The sequence below is a fragment of the Macaca fascicularis genome, chromosome 2, assembly GCF_037993035.2.
Source record: "Macaca fascicularis isolate 582-1 chromosome 2, T2T-MFA8v1.1".
In the NCBI taxonomy this organism is placed as follows: Eukaryota; Metazoa; Chordata; class Mammalia; order Primates; family Cercopithecidae; genus Macaca; species Macaca fascicularis.
In genome coordinates, this window is record NC_088376.1 from 194683155 (window position 1) to 194697143 (window position 13989).

The following is a 13989-nucleotide window of genomic DNA, read 5'->3' on the forward strand; positions in this document are numbered from 1 at the left end:
GGAGCCACTCGAGGACAAAAATGAATCCTGGTGCTTGACAACCGTGTGCAGGATTCCCAGCATCCTCCGCTTTCAGTCATTTCTGAGTTCTCCCTCAGTCCACTATCAATGCCGTTTTTCTGAAGATCTCTTAGTGGTGTTCTAGTCTTTTTGATAGTCTAGCCTATTCATGGAAAAAGCTTTTCCTTTCCATGTCTAGTTTGCCATCTTGGCTTCAAATCAATGACAGAGTTTGATTCTATTTTTGCTTTACATTAGCTTTGATTACCTCATAATTTTGACATGGAAATGTTGAAGAAAAATTTTAACTGTTTAAATTGAAAAATGTATACATTATTCTTCATAATGCAGTGGACATTTTCAAAGGTACGCTAAGGGATTACATCCCTCCTGCATCTTCTCTGTGTGTTGGAGTATTTCTAGCTCTTCAGTTTTTTCCTCATTTTCATTTACTCTCTATCTTGGTTTCTTCTGAGATCTGCTCATAGCACTGCTTTCAGCAGTTTTGCCTTGTTGCAGATTTTTTGTTGTTGTTGTTAGCTTTTGTCATTATTCCTTATAGTGTTTGATCACAAATAATTTATTGTATAATAATTATATGCAACACATCAACTTATTAGAAATGAGGAAAATATTTCACAGATGTTATCTACATAGGACATGTAGCACATTAATTACTCCATGCCTGTAAAAATAGCTTTCCCAGATATTAGTATTATTTAAAGAATAATATAGTTGTGAATTGAATAGAGCTTTTAGACTTAAGGGTTAAGATGATCCAGATTTTGCCATTATTGTAGCATTAATTTTCTGGATATTCTTGTGTGAATCTATTCATTTATCTAAAATTCAATGTTCTAATCTTTAAACTACATAGGTTAAACATCTTAGTCTGTCTTATGCTACTGTAACAGAATGCCTGAAGTTGAGTAATTTATAATAAAGAGAAATTAATTTGATTCATGGTTTTGGAGGCTGAGAAGTCTAAGATTAAGGAGTCACACCTTGTGGGATCTTCTTGCAGCATTATCCCAAGTTAGAGAGGTAGAATAGAAAAAGATGATGTATGGCAGACAGAGAGATTAAGGGGGAGAGAGAGAGACAGAAAGAGAGAAGGGGGGACAGCCAAATTTATCCTTTTTTCAGAAACCCACTCCTGCACTCTTGCAATAACTAACCAATTACTGCAATAACAGTATTAATCCAAGCATGAGGGCGGGGCACCCATGACCTAATCATCTCTTAAAGCTTCCACCACTCAACGTTGCTGCATTGAAGATTAAATTTCCAACCTATGAACTTCAGAGGACACATTCAAACCATAGCATTGGACTAAATCTTTATCTTTTCTTTGTATTTACATATAGCCTGTGTGTGTGTGTGTGTGTGTGTGTGTGTGTGTGTGTGTGTGTGTGTGTATATATATTTATAACCATTCAAATATAGCATCTACTAATCTCTTACATGGATAAAAAATTTAAAGTTTGACTTACTGTAAGATAAATTATCTAGGTAAATACTGTCATGTGGCTCTGAAAAGAGCTAATGAAATCCTCAGAGGCAAAGATTGTCTGGTAGAGGGATCTCCAACCCCAGGCCACAGATCTTTACTGTTTTGAGGCCTATTAGGAACTGGGTCACACTGCATGAGGTGAGGGGTGGGTGAGTGGACATTGCCACATGAGCGCTGCCCTCTGAAAGATCAGTGGCAGCATTAGATTCTCATAGGAGCAAGAACACTATTGTAAACGGTATATGCAAGGGATCTAGATTGTGTGCTACTTATGAGAATCTAATGCCTGATGATCTGAGGTGGAACAGTTTCATCCTGAAAACATCCCCTCCATTCAGTCAGTGGAAAAATTGTCTTCAATGACATTGGTCCCTGGTGCCAAAAACATTGGGGGCAGTGGTTTAGTAAATATTTTATATATTGCTTGTGCAGTTCTGTAGATAATGAGATGGAGCAGGGACACCTCTTAGGGGCCTGGAGGCCCTCCAAACATGGAAATAATGAAAACCTTGAGTTCCTTTAAGAGAAATTTCAGTCACCTAGCATGCCTGAAGAGCAAATAAGCTGTGAAATAAGTAATAAGGTAAAAGTTGCTTAAAAGTATAGCCAAAGAAGCTAGAATCACAGGGTGTTTGGTTCTTCTGCAGAAACTAAAGGTAACATTTTAAAATCAATCCCTCAGATTTTTCTCTTTTTTTTTCAGAAAGCTGAACCCCCAGAAAATGAATCCACTGGCATGTCAACCTCAGATAAGGGGAAGCTGAGGACTGAACTCAGATTGTCATTCTTTCCTGAATACTAAATTCCTTCCTTGGGGGCCTAGAGGAGGTCATACCCCAGAAACAACTTTTTTTTTTCTGATCATCTCAATTTTTTTAAACAAAACTTCAGCTCGTGAACCAGTTGCAAATCAGAAAACCTTTGAATCCACCTATAACCCATGGGTCCCCATTTCAAGATATCTCACCTCTTTAGGTCAAAGCAATGGATAGGCTACAAGTATTGATTTATGACTTTGCCTGTAACCTGTTCAGGTCTTAAGCATTAGCTTCACGAGGAGTTCAGGTCTTAAGCATTAGCTTCACGATTCTCCTTGCTTTGTGCCCTGCAAAAACTTTCTCTGACTGCAGTTCTGATGTCAGTGTCTGGCATTGCTATGCCAGAGGAGCAGACTCCAGTTTGGTTCAATAACAATACTTCACTCCCATGCTCCAAACTCATCTGAAGTTACATTACTTCTAAGAAATAATTATGTATCTTTCTCTCTTTTCCCCAAACCAGAATATTACATCATTTATGTGATTTTAATGCACTTTACATATAACTCCATGAATATCTCCTTTAGACCAGGGCATAAGAGGCCTCTGATCTTGGCTGGTACATTAGAGGACCCACCGTTTATAACTACACACAGACGCCCAGACACACACACACACACACACACACACACACACACACACACATAATTTTATAAAATATACTTGGGTACTTCTGTCACTTGGGAATCAATGGTTAGTGTTGGGATGGTGGGACCACAGCCCTAGATGCCTGCCGCTGTGAGAAATGCCTTTCTGGAAGCGGGGTAATGCTTTACTGCATCGCTTGCCCCTGTCCTTGAAATAAAGGATGTCTGAATATTTATAAAAAAAAAAAATTGTACATTGTGCTGCTGCCTACACTACAGAATGCACTGTGACAGAGTGTGGAGACAATCTGAGCAGCACAAGCATTTAGGTAAGAGAAAAGACAAATTAATTAACTTGTCAAATTCTTCTTCACAGCATGAATACCACGGATTCCTGCATAACCAAGTATCATCACCAAGCAGCATTGAGCAACCTTTTTCTTTCTTCACTTTTATTTTAATTCATGGTTCCAGTGTTACTCCAGAATTACACCATATTCAGAATAATCACACGTGGTGATTGAAACCCTATTGTAATATTAAATAATCCCTCCTACTGTAAATGTATATGTATAGTTCTAGGTGAAATTTTGATCTCATGATATCAATTATTTATATCAGTAACAAGATAAATATTGACCAGTAGAATTTTGAAGATTGAATTTTACACTTCCTTTAATCTATAATTTTATTTAAAAATCTATACAAATTTGTACACTTTTTATGTAAATTTACTTTTATTTCTTAGAAATTCACTTTTAGTAGGGTACAAACTGTAAACATTCTTACTATAACAAAGAGTTTACTACTGTGAGGACAAGACACATTATTAAATTATTATATAATAATATATTATTTTTATTTTATTATTCATTTAAGTATTGCTGCCTTTTCAGTGAAACAAACATGCAACATAAATAATAAATTAAGTGATCTCTGGTATTTTGCTGAGTTTTGTTCAAATAAATATTATAGCTTTTTACGTAATTTCCTTATTTTACTTTTGTGAAGGTATAATTACAACAGGAGGATGAGAGAGCATATTTTAATAATTGGTTTTACATACATGCACATATATATATAACCCTTACACATAATTTGTCCTCTTGCTGTTGACCCCATAAACGTAATGGATGAATGTGATGTGACATTAATAATCAACATCTTCCTAGTGTATTAAAATAATATTTACCTTCTTTCTCTCCAAGCCATTTCAATATGGGAAAAAAAGGGTAATCCATTCCCCTGACCAGAATAAGAAATGGCATATTCAAACAAAATAAATTATCCTAGGAAACTAACCAACCTCCGCTTGAAAGCACATTTATCATGGGAAACTTGTCTCATGTTAGTGGCTATCATCCACAGTTGCAGAAGCCAATTTAAGTTCAATATCAACTTCAAGAGAAATACCTTAGGGTTCCCTTTTGCCTTGTTGAACATCATCTTCCCTCTTTGAGATTGCTGGTTCCTAAGGCACACTTTTCTTCTAAGTCTGGACTCCAACCACTATCTTGGCCAAGGCTTATTCTTTCTCTTTTTTGAAGATACAGGGGTTATCTGAAACATTTTCATTCATACAGTGGCCTCTTCAGATGAAGGGTGGTTCCTTCTAATAAATCTTTTACCTTTACTCCTATGTCAGTGCTTAGCATGTAGTGAGCACTCAGTTCAGACTGGTTGAATAAATAAATACATGGATAAGTGAATAAATTAGAGATAACGCTATCAGTGTCTTCTCCATTCAGGCTACAACTACCTATAGGTTTTTTCTCTTTTTAGTTTTAGAGCTCACATTTTAAGTTGTGAAATGTACATAAATATGCATGGAGAATGATTATTTCTTGTCCTTTACTAATTTTGTGTTTGTTTTGCTTTTGCTTTTCTAGTTCCTTGTGGTTCACCATTAGGTCGTTTGTGTGAAATATTTCTACGTTTTTGATGCAGACATTTATTGCTATAAAATTCCCTCTTAGCACAATTTTTGCTGTATCTCATAGGTTTTTGTAAGTTGTATTTATGTATATTTTTGTTTCAATAATTTTTTTGATTTCCTCTTTATTTCCTCCTTGACACAATGGTCATTCAGGAGCATATTGTTTAACTTCCATGTGTTTGTGAAATTTCCAAATTTCCTCTTGTTAGTAGATTTTAATGTTATTACATTGTATTCTGAGAAGGTACTTGATATGTTTCGATTTTTAAAAATTTGTTAAGTATTGTTTTGTCTCCTAACTTATGGTCTATCCTGGAGAATCTTCCAGGTGCTTATGAGAAGGCGATAAATTCTGTAGCTGTTGAATGAAATATTCTGTGAATGTCTGTTAAGTCCATTTGGTCTAAATTGCTTTTTAAATTCAATGCTTCTTTGCTAATTTTCTGTCTAGATAATCTTTGTAGTGCTGAGCATGGGGCTTTGAAGTCCTCGTGAAGTATTGCCTTGAACTCTATCTCTCCCGTTAGGTCTAATATTATTCATTTTGTGTGTCTGGGTGTTTCGGTGGTGGGTTCATATATATTTAGAATGATTAAATTCCCTTGTAGATTTACTGCTTTATTATTATGTAATAAGCCTATCTTTCTCTTTTTACTGTTTGTGACATAAGACTTGTTTTATCAGATATAAGTACAGCTACTTCAGCTTGTTTCTGTTTGCATGGAATGTCGTTTTTTGTTGTTTTACTTTCAGTTTTTAAGTGCCTTTAAAGGTGAGAAGAATTTCTTGCAGCATATAGTTGGGTCATGGATTTTACCCACTCAGCAAGTTTATATTTGTTTCCTTTTTATTTTCTTTAATGAAGCATAACTTTGCTAGGTATAATATCCTTGACTGATATTTTTAATTTTTCCTTCAGCACTCTGTATATACCATTCCATTCTCTCCAAGCTTATAGTGTTTCTGCCAAGAAATTTGCTGTTAGTCTTATGGGGCTTCTCTTATAAGTGATTTGACAGTTTTTCTTGCTGTGTTTAGAATTTCTCTTTGACTTTTGACAGTTCAACTGTAATGTATAGAGAAGACCTTTTAGAATTGTAACTATTCAGAGATCTGTGAGCTTCCTGTATTGGTTATCTAATCTCTTGCTAGACTTGAAATCATCTCAGTTATAATTTCATTAAATAGATTTTCCCTTTCTTTTATTTATACTTTGCTTTCTGCACACTTAAAATTCAAATATTTGGTCAGTTTATGGTATCCAATATGTCACAAAATCTTTGTTCATTATTCTTTGTTTTCTTCCTATATTTTCATCTGACTGGATTATTTCAAAAGACCTGTCTTCAAGTTCTAAAATTCTTTCTTCTCCTTGGCCCAGTCTATTGTTGAAATTTTCAAATGCCTTCTTTTTTAATTTCAATCAATGAATTGTTCAGTTTCAGAATTTACATGTGGTTCTTTTTTATGATATCTATCTCCTTGGTACATTTCTCATTTATATTCTGAATTGCATTTCTGACTTCTTCGTATTTTTTATCTTCATTCTTATGTATCTCACTGAGTTCTTTAATATCATTTGAATTTTAGTTTCAGGATTTTAAACATTTCGTTGTTATCTAAAGCTGGAGAATTATTGTGTTATTTTGGAGACATCGTATTTTCTTGCTTTTTATGTTTATGTCCTTAAATGAATTATCTTCCCATCTGGTGTAACAGACAGTACCTTCAATTTTTCAAATTTCCTTTCATAGGGAAGGACTTTTTCCTGAATATGTATCTACGGTGTTGGTTGTTTAAGGCATTTTCACTTTCATTCTAGGTGTGTTCAGTAGTGCAGGATTCATATGATGTATTTGGTTGTAAACAACATTAATGGTACCTGTGATTTCCTCAATGGCTTGGAATGTGGTTATTAGTGGAGGCCATGTCCCCTTTCTTGGGAAGGTGACAGCAGGTGGACCCATTCTGTGTCTCAGTGGTGGGAGTAGTGGACTGAGTAAGCCTGTCTTTGGGCCACAGGGCAACATATGGTGGCACCAAAGTTAACAGATTCAGGTAGGCCAATTCTTAGGCCTCCAGCTAGCTTGCTTGGGTGACAGCAATGACAGCAGAGAGCTGGCTGTTTGGGCAGGCTTTCAGGTGTCTGGGCAGTGAGCACGGCATGAGCAGCAGTAGTAACATTGGTATGATAACCATCTCATTCCCAAGTGGTATGTGTTTCTGTTGGCAGTGGCTGCAACAGGCTTGGTGGGGGCATATCCCCAGACCTGAAGGTGGCACATATGAATGAATGATAGCTGTGGTGGTAGAGGTAGGTTGTGTGGGCTTGCCCTCTGGCCCCAGGATGAATGTTAAAGTACTAATGGTGACAGACGAGGCAGGGCTATTCTCAGGCTCCTGATTGGTGAGTTCAGGTGCTGAGTGGAAATAGTGCTGATCTGAGCCAGTCAGATCTTTCTTCAGCACGCTTTGTGGTGCATGTCGCTGCTAGCTATGATAGGCAGTGGCAGGGTAATGCACAGGCCCCTGGTGTAATGCTTGACTTGGTGCAGCAGTGACTGCAACTGTAGGCAGGCAGTTGGGGAGTATGTATTTTGGACGCAGGTGATAGCTGCAAGCAGGGTGATAACTGAGCTACACACTTCCCAACTGCCTACTTACAGCTGCAGCCACTGTTGCTCCAACTCAAATATTATACCAGGGACCTTAGGATGACCCTGCCACTGCCTATAATGAAACCTACATTATGCTTGTAAATGCATAATGGCCTCACTACTGGGGATAGTTGGGTCACTGCCAGTAGCTTGCATTTCAGCTCTGAAAACAGCAGCCAGGCACCATTTTGCCCAGGGGTAGGGGATGTCTGTAGAGCCCTAGGGATGTGGAGTTGTAGGGGTTGTTGGACTCCAAAGCAGGATTCTACCTGGTGGGAGCTGGGCTCTCGAAATAGTGCCACACTGTAGCTTAAGACTTCAGGGAAAAGTGAGAAGCAGCGTTAGCTTTCTCTCTGGACACTGCCATCTCACTGTCTCCAGGCAGCTCCCTGTGTTATTCTCAGGGTCTTTGAGGGTAAAGTGGGTCTCTTGTGCCTAGGATTGGAGGAGTCTGTGGTAGGAATGCAGGCTGCTAGGGGCCTCTCACTTACTTTTCCCCCAAACTGGGGAGCCTCTCTAGGTTCCCAGCAGGTCCCAGCTAACCAAGCTCCCATGCTTTCCTCTCCTTCCTTGTCTTAGGTGTTTCCTGTCACTTCATGTGGTGGAGCCATCCTGTTCTAATAACCTCCTAAAGACCTCACCTCTTCCTGCTGTTGCACTGGGAATTAAACTTCAACCTGAATTCTGGAGGAAACACAATAAATCCAAACTGTAGCACTGAGTAAAAAGAACAAGTAAGTTCCTTTTAGGTCTTTGGGAATGTAGTGTTAAGCTGTGGCAGTGGGAAGCATCCTATGATTAAGCCTCAGTTTTTAGTAAGCCTGTGCTTTTGAACTGTGAATTTCATAAGTGCTTCTCAAATTCACTTCTTCTCCTACCCTAGGAAGAACAAATAGCTAGGCTGGGATGGAATTGGCAGTTTCCTATACACAAGGCTAGAAAAGTATTGAGATTTTATTAAATTTTTAAAAATATTTTAGCATTTTCTCATCTGGGATAAATGATGCTAATAAAAAGGTTTTGTGCCCATATTTAGCCATAGTACTAAGTGTGACATAGCATAATTTAAAAAATATTTCTGTTGCCGGGCGCGGTGGCTCACGCCTGTAATCCCTGCACTTTGGGAGGCCGAGGCGGGCGGATCACGAGGTCAGGAGATCGAGACCATCCTGGCTAACACGGTGAAACCCCGTCTCTACTAAAATACAAAAAATTAGCCGGGCGCAGTGGCGGGCGCCTGTAGTCCCAGCTACTCTGGAGGCTGAGGCAGGAGAATGGCGCGAACCCGGGAGGCAGAGGTTGCAGTGAGCCGAGATGGTGCCACTGCACTCCAGCCTGGGCGACAGAGTGAAGACTCCACCTCAAAAAAAAAAAAAAAAAAAAAAAAAAAAAAAAAAAATATTTCTGTTGAAATCTCTGGGAAAGAGGAGTACTTTCATACCACTTAGAAATCCTCTGTAGGCTAAATCGGAAAGACAAACAAACTCGATTTAATAATTTCTAAAAATACTACCCTTTTACATATAAAGTAGTTGCTGAACTGAAGTAATTTACTTTTCTCCTATGCAGTTTTAGAATAATGCCTGCTTAAAAGAGTATATAGGGTCTTTTAAATATTGGAAGTTTATTTTAAGAGAAACTGAAAAGTATTAAAGAATATTAAGCATCTGAATAAATGACTTTATATAGTTTATATTTTAAGACTTTAATTGCTGTGAGAAGAATGTATTGAAATCATGAAAGGGTGAGGAGAAAATGTGGATAACCAAAGCTCATTTAATTTCTGTAGAATATGAGTATCAACATTGGATTAACATTCTTGCAGTAGACCTAAATGAAGGTGGCTAGAATTAAAGATACTTAATATGTAGAATTTATAGGAATGTGAAAAGTGCTGGACATGGAGATTGTTTATGTCAGGTCTCTGGGCCCAAGCCTGCATGTATGCATCCAGATGGCCTGAAGTAACTGAAGAATCACAAAAGAAGTGAAAATGGCCAGTTCCTGCCTTAACTGATGACATTACTTTCTGAAATTCCTTCTCCTGGTTCATCTTAGCTCAAAAGCTCCCCCACTGAGCACCTTGTGACCCCTGCCCCTGCCAGCCAAAGAACAACCCCCTTCGACTGTAATTTTCCACTACCTACCCAAATCCTATAAAACGGCCCCACCTCTATCGCTGACTCTCTTTTTGGACTCAGCCCACCTGCACCCAGGTGATTAAAAAGCTTTATTGCTCACACAAAGCCTGTTTGTTGGTCTCTTCACAAGGACGCGCATGAAATTTACCACTTGCCCTTCTCAGAATTCGGGCCTGTCCTCGGGTTGCTACAGGTTACAGCCCATTTGAGCTCCTGTGTGGACACTCCTTTTTATTAGGCCCCAGTCTCATTCCAGACACCAGCGAATCTTGAACTATACCCCCAAAACGTGAAGAGAGCCTAAAAACTCACCAACCAAGCAAGTAATTACACTGAACCCCCTTGGGCACTCTCTAATTGGATGTCCTAGGTCCTCTCAATTCTTAGTCCTTTAATACCTGTTTTTCTCCTTCTCTTATTAGGACCCTGTGTCTTCCATTTAGTTTCTCAATTCATATAAGACTGCATCCAGGCCAGCACCAATCATTCTGTATGACAAATGCTTCTTTTAACAACCCCACAATATTGCCTCTTACCACAAAATCTTCCTTCAGCTTAATCTCTCCCATTCTAGATTCCCATGCCACCCCTACTCCCACCCAAAACAGCCCTGAGAAACATCGCCCATTCTCTCACCATACACCACCAAAAATTTTCACAGCCCCAACACTTTACTACTATTTCGTTTTATTTTTCTTATTAATATAAGAAGACAAGAATGTCAGGCCTCTGAGTCCAAGCCTGCACTATACATCCAGATGGTCTGAAGTAACTGAAGAATGACAAAGAAGTGAAAATGGCCGGTTCCTGCCTTACCTGATGACATTACCTTGTGAAATACCTTCTCCTGGCTCAGAAGCTCCCCCACTGAGCACCTTGTGACCCTCACCCCTGCCAGCCAGAGAACAACCCCCTTTGACTGTAATTTTCCACTACCCACCCAAATTCTATAAAACGGCCCTAGCTCATCTCCCTTTGCTGACTCTCTTTTTGGACTCAGTCCACCTGCATCCAGGTGATTAAAAAGCTTTATTGCTCACACAAAGCCTGTTTGGTGGTCTCTTCACACAAACGCGTGTGAAAGTTTAGATGACCTTTTGGAATTATGACTTGAACTTGCATATTATCTCTTATGAGAGAAGAAACCTTTGAGAAGTGGCATGTATTTTGGTGTGACAGGAGAAGTGTAATGGGATATGGGTTGGACACACTAAATTCATTGAACTTCAATTCAAAAGCTCAATTATATAGCTTGCTCTATTGATCTATTGTTAGGCAAAAAATGGGGAAAAAGTAAAGGCATCAAAATGGAGATCTCATTGAAATCATATAGTAGTTTGAGTGGCAGTTCTTTATCAATAGAGGTTTCACAGAATAAAAAATTATGATTGGAGATTTGGAAGTTTGAGTTAGTAGTCTCAGAGGTGTGATAATTTTGAGATGACTTGGTTCATGGCTTATCATTGACCCTCAGTATAAATTTGATGATGTTAATTAGAGAAAGAATGTAAAAGTGAGAAGAAACTTGGTAGAATTTTGAGCAATTACAACTTAAAATTGATAATAGAGGAGAAAACAGAGAAAAACTTGGAGATAAAATACAAAGTAATCTAGACTATTCAAACAAACCTAACAAAGATTTTATATCTATAGAAATTTGTATCTATATAATTTATATAAATATATATTAAATAAATATATATGTACACACAAATAAATATATAGTGTTACAATGCAAGACAACAGTAAAGAAATTTTGTCAAAGAAAACATGATTAATTATGTCAAATGTAGTCAATCAGACAAGCAGAAGAAGAATTGCAAAAGATAATTTAGATTTATAACATCGGTTTATGATTAAATATAGTTAGGAGAAAAAAATGTAAGTAACTTAAGTAAATAAAATAAGGAGTTTCTGTAATTTATTAATAAATTAGCTACCACTATTGTGCTAGAAAATATAAACATATCAATAAGTACTATATGTGCCAGATTCTGAAGACATTTATCTACTTAATTTTTGCTCCAGATACTGCTTAGGGAGGAGACCACCCCTCATATTGTCTTATGCCCAATTTCTGCCTCCAAAGAAAGAAGAAGTAAAAACTGAAAGGCAGAAATGAAATCCACAGGCAGACAGCCTGGCGCCACACCCTGGGCCTCGTAGTTAAAGATCGACCCCTGACCTGATTGGTTCTGTTATCTGTAGATTACAGACATTGTATAGGAATGCACTGTGAAAATCCCCATCTTGTTTTGTTCCGATCTAATTACCGGTGCATACGCCCCCAGTCACGTACCCCCTGCTTGCTCAATCAATCACGACCCTCTCACACACACCCCCTTAGAGTTGTGAGCCCTTAAAAGGGACAGGAATTGCTCACTCAGGGAGCTCGGCTCTTGAGACAAGAGTCTTGCTGATGTCCCCGGCCGAATAAACCCCTTCGTTCTTTAACTCGGTGTCTGAGGAGTTTTGTCTGTCCCTCGTCCTGCTGCATTGCAAAGGCTTAGTGTAAAACATTTGAAACAGTAACTATTTCAATATCTTCGTATTACTCACTAACACATAACTCTATACCTAATCCTCCTCTTTTGTGCAAATATAATTATTTAATTACCGATATCTACCTAAAATAGATATTCACTAAAGAAAAATAGCATATGACTATGAAGAGTTTCTATTACTTTTAATATCCTAATATTTATATAATCTTTTAGTAAAAATTATATGAAATTATTCTGGTTTACACAGTGGAATGTGTTTTTTAAGGACATGCAAGAAATGGAAATATAGTTGGAGTTGTAAATAAAGTATCAGTGTTTTTGTTTACTTGAAAAACAGCATTTTCCTCAGTCTGGATTTTTCATCTGGTTACAGTTAATTGCTTTTTCTTTTATCACTCATTCTTTTTTACTTCGTGTTTGAAAGTATTTGTTGGTATAAACTGTGTGTTTCTGGAGATGGTTAAGATCAATAAAGGCCAAGGAAAGAAGTGAAGTTTCCCAAGAAAAAGCCAAAGACAATCCTTAGTATTTTGGAGCTTCCCAGGAGGACTGAGAGTTAAGACCAGTCCAGGTAGCTTTTAAAATCATCGAAAACTTTCATATTATGGCAGTGTGCCAAGAAAAATGTCATAACAATTCAGTTCATGCTGGAAGCCTTTTTTGTTTGCTAATCTTTTGAACATTCAGCCCATTAAAAGAGACTGTGTCACTTTTCATTTAAACAATGTTTAATAACAACCATCTGATAAAAATTCCACATATCATACAGCCTGCAGTAAAAGCAATTTCTCATGTCCTCATCGACAGTGAAACTGTCAAAGAAGTAAATAATCTCACTGAAGAAGGCAATGTATTTACCAGGGCAGAGTCTTTGTTCAATTTTCACAAGCTATTTAATGCAAACGTCACTGTTCTCTTTGACACAATTGTAGGAAAAAAACTAGTGAAAATAAGTCGAACTATTTTGTTTTGTCTTGTGAAAAACTGTAGATGTCATCCACAGTTTGTTATTACTATTTATTATCTAATTTGTATGCTAAACATTTTTCTTTCCTCCTTCCTTCTGGCAGTAGGAAGATATTTTCTTTGAAATTAGATAAAAAATTTAGGTATATGATTCATTAATACTCGGAACACAGGTAGAAAATACATGTTTTAAGTTAGGTAAACTTTTCCAAGATATATTTTTCATCAAATAATTCAAATTTTTGACTGTTAGTGGCACTGGCCAAGCTGCCATTTTTATTTCAAGTTCTAAAATGTAATCTGTCATTTCTGTAGATATCATTAATTTCTTAGCAGTCTCCTTGAGTGAAACAAACAAAATAAAAAATGAAATGGTTTTAGTCTTTAATGTAAATTTCTTCTTGTTTTTCTGTCACTTCATTAATCATTCATTTAGTATCATCACCAGAAATAAGTCCCTCTTCTTGACTGTTTTCTGTCTTTATTTGGATTTTGTATTACTTGGCTTATTTTTTGTGTGTTTCTCCCTCTTTGTACAAGTCACCAATTCTCTTTTCTTATAGCTTTGAAAATACAATTAAAGTGAATTATTCTTTACCCTTTCTGTCCTGAATTAGATTATTGTATGTGTGTGTATGTATGCACACACATCTGTTTGCATATTACATCACAATATCAGGAAATTTTCAAGAATGTATTACATAAATCATTTATCATACTTAATAGTTGTTTACATGGTGCATGGATATAATAGTGAGAAAGAAATAAATGTTTAGTCTTTATGACAATCATATAGGAAAACGTTAGACCTATACATAATGGCAATAAAGCAATATTGAAGAAAATCATAATAAAAGCATTGGGGTC